Source organism: Amphimedon queenslandica, unplaced genomic scaffold, assembly GCF_000090795.2.
Source record: "Amphimedon queenslandica unplaced genomic scaffold, v1.1 AMPQUscaffold_11645, whole genome shotgun sequence".
Taxonomy (NCBI): Eukaryota; Metazoa; Porifera; class Demospongiae; order Haplosclerida; family Niphatidae; genus Amphimedon; species Amphimedon queenslandica.
The window spans coordinates 1-3667 of record NW_003548113.1 but is presented as its reverse complement, the minus strand read 5'-3'; the positions used below and the strand labels follow the sequence as shown (position 1 = coordinate 3667).

The 3667-nt window shown below is 36.3% G+C and overlaps 1 pseudogene; it reads left to right on the top strand.

Moving 5' to 3' along the window:
• Nucleotides 1-1461: 1461 nt before the first annotated feature.
• Nucleotides 1462-3639, top strand: LOC109589089 (ubiquitin-like modifier-activating enzyme ATG7; annotated as a pseudogene).
• The last annotated feature ends 28 nt before the right edge of the window (nt 3640-3667 follow it).

Genomic DNA, 3667 nt, shown 5'->3' with positions numbered 1-3667 from the left:
AGTCTTCATGTCTTTGTTAGAATCTTATTTGTAAAATTGTGTTATTCATCAATCTGATAATTTTATCACATTTCCTGTCAACATGATTGCTGCATGCATCAGAAGAAAGAGCTAAATACAGTGAAGAGATTGTTTGCAAGCCAATTATGGTTTCATGGTTCTCATGCTTTGCTTGACCCTAAAATACCATTTGATGGTTTGTGTTTGAGCTGTCTTTGCCCAATAAGCAGAGTATTGTATCAGTTAAGGAACCTTTATTTATTGGAGAAAGATACGGGATAAATGAGGAAGATGCTAAACAAGCTTTGAGATATTTCTATGATATGAGTCTCATTTTATATTATCTAGAAGATTAATGTTGTCTTTATTGATTCTAAGCCAATCCTCAGGATTTTCTCATCATTATTAGCTCTCACATACGTTGATGATAGAATCAACCCAGTTTCTCAAGCTGTCGCTAACAATCTCAATGCAGTATTTGTCAATGATGAGCATTTCAAGTCAAAGTCTGTTGTATTTTTCCTGCCAGTGTCCCAGTTGTCTGACATAATCAGACTCCAATACACTACTTCATTCCTTATGCTCTGATGTCGGAATCAACTCAAATGTTCTACACAGCATAAGGACATCATTGTATTTCAAAAAATGTAACAAAAGTTTGAGGTAACTTTGGAGTCATTTTTTGAATAGCCAAGCTATAGCCTTCAATATTATTCAAAATTTTGGTATTTTATTAAAAGGGCCATGACCTAAAAATTGAAGTCTGAATTAGCTCAACTTTCTACACAGCATAAGGACGTCAATGTGTATCAGAAAATGTGATAAAAATTTGGGGTGATTTTAAAGTCATGTTTTGGAGAAAATTCCCAGGCTACAGTAACCTAACAACACTATAAAAGTAGTGAATAAACTTAGTGCTTGTGTTATGAGTTGTTTTTAAAGGGGTGAGCCTTAAGCAAGAAATGATTCCATCTTTATCTCTTTACCAGAATATATAACATCAGTTATTAGTACTGTAATGAGTCTATTGTCCAGTGATTATACAGCCCTTTGCACAAAACTTGCACCAGTCTGATCACGTGACTTGATAAAAATATTAAGTCAAGCCTATGGCTAATCACCACGTGACTGTAACTGGTGGTGGCAAGTTTTGTGCAAAGGGCTGTAAGTATATAAGATATGCACATTTACATTGCACTGCATCAGTCCATGTATGATGTAGATCTAGTAATTGTGTTCTGTTACATTCCTGTATTACCAAATTTTAAAATTCTTGAAAAAAATACTATATCACTGGTAAGCATGTAAATATGGCAAATTTTATTTTGGTCACTAAAAAAGCATGCACAATATGCTTGCATATATACAATGGTAAGATGACGTCATAAAACGTTGGCTCAACTTAGTCTCGCTAGCCAGACTCTAATTTACCGAATAAATCTGGCTAGCGAGACTAGGCTCAACTTTGCTGGAGAAAATGGCGTGGTTGCTAGGATCAAAATGGTGGCCAGTTGTGAGGGTGAAAGTTCTAAACGTGTACCAGTTCCTCCCGTTCATCAGTAGCCTTGACCCGGGGTAGTGGCAGGAGTTAGGGAAGAGGAAACTTGAAGATTATCAGCTAAGAGAGGACCCGGTCCCTATCAGGGGCAGCTATGGGAACTACATTACAGGAACATTAGGACTCCTTTCCTATCCCTGGATTATACTACTTTTGATGTGGGATACCAGCCTACTGGACTAGACTTCCCTTCTCCTGGTCTCCTACAAAACATGAACACAATCGCCTCCTTCAACAACATTGACAAGAAGGAGTTACTTGATACCTGTGGTCGTCTCATTTTGGAGAGTATCATTTAAAAATGGTGATTGCCTCAAAAACCCGTCATTCCTGACGTCATTCCTGTTACTCACGTACGCTGACTTAAAGAAATATAGTTTCAATTATTGGTTCGAATTTCCAGCCCTCTCTCCCTCCAGTCCATTCACTTATAGATCTATTAGTCGTTTGGATGCTCTTTTTAAAAACTCCGACCTCCAGCACTTGGTTTCTCGTTATGACGACTTTCAATTGGAACACAAAAGTGTTGGGTCCTTTCTAGTCGATTAAGAAGGTTCTAAATTAACTTTGAAACTTTTGACGGGTTTTGAAAAGGTTTTTAAAGAAGGGAACGGTAGATTAATGATTGGTTTCTGTGACCCTAGTACTCTTGATTCTAATGCAGGCTGGCCATTGAGGAATTTCTTGTACTTCATTTCACATACTTAATTGGGATAACGTTTTAAAGGAAATGGACATTCTTTGTTACCATGACAATACGAGAAACGGGAAGCATTTGATTGGTAATCTCTGTCTCCTTGTAGAAGACTTATACTGTTGGCTCTACTAATGATGGCCTCAGTTGTCGTATGTTAAAGATTGATAGAATACAATCAGGAGCTGCTGGAAGGAGATGAGAAAGATTATCAACAAAATGAGGTAGAGAGAGAGAGAGAGAGAGAGAAAAGGTTTATTGATAGTGTATGATTATCTGTTAAGGTTCAAGAGACCCTTACAATGTTAGAGAGTGCCAATCAGAACTTCACCACTCGTTATAAAGGAGGACTACAGCAAGTGGCATCAGCTTTTGGGATTGTTGGTAAGTGTTTAAAAAGAGACTTATACAAGCAGTTTAATTACATGTACAGTAATATTAATATGAAAATTTGTAATAGATAATTGACATTAAATTTCATTATTTAAACTGCAACTGTCTAAAAAGACTTTTACAGGAGTACATGTACATGTAACATGTACATGTACAACCCTATGCTGGACTGTATTATACAAGGACTAGTACATGTACACATACATGTATAAAAATACCAATTTTTATATATTTATTTATTACATTGTCATTTATTCTCAATATTAAAAGTTTCTTTACATGAAACTATTATTATAAATTCTTCATTATTTTAGGTTTTATCAGATTTCTTGAAGGCTATTACATTATTCTCGTCACCAAACGAAAACCGTGAGTTATTATCATCACCATGGCAACAGGCTCCACCCCTCCTCCCCCATAGTGTTGCTAATATTGGTGGTCATATATTGTATAAGATTGAAGACACTGCCATGTATTGTCTGTTAGCTCCTACTGGTAGACCAGCTCATCCTGATGAATCAAAATACCTTAAGGAGACAATTATTAGCGTGTACTTATTTTAGCGATTTTCATGAAACTGACATTTGGCTGGTACTTAATTTAGCATTTTTGATCATTTGGTATTAATAACTTCCAGGCTAGAAGAATTAATAGGATGAGCCTAAGCAAGCTATAGATTACGTGCTGTGATCTACATGTATGAGCAAGCAAAGCAATTGTACAAGTTTAAATTCTCTAATACAGTAGATCTTGTTGCATTAATCTTGCTTAAATTGCTTCATCACTGACTCTGCAGCCACATGTAAAGTTATCTTGCTTACAGTTAGAAGCAGTCACTGAATGAAGAAGATTGTCATCTGCTTTGTTAACCTAGGCTAACTGCTAGAGAAGTCTTTGGACAGCAGTTTAGTACTATCTTGCTGACTGTTTGCTGCAAGTAAGCTTAGACTTGCTGACGGCCGCCATTTTATACATTGTGACCACACCCACTTTCAATTAAGAAATTAAAATTAGTGCGGACT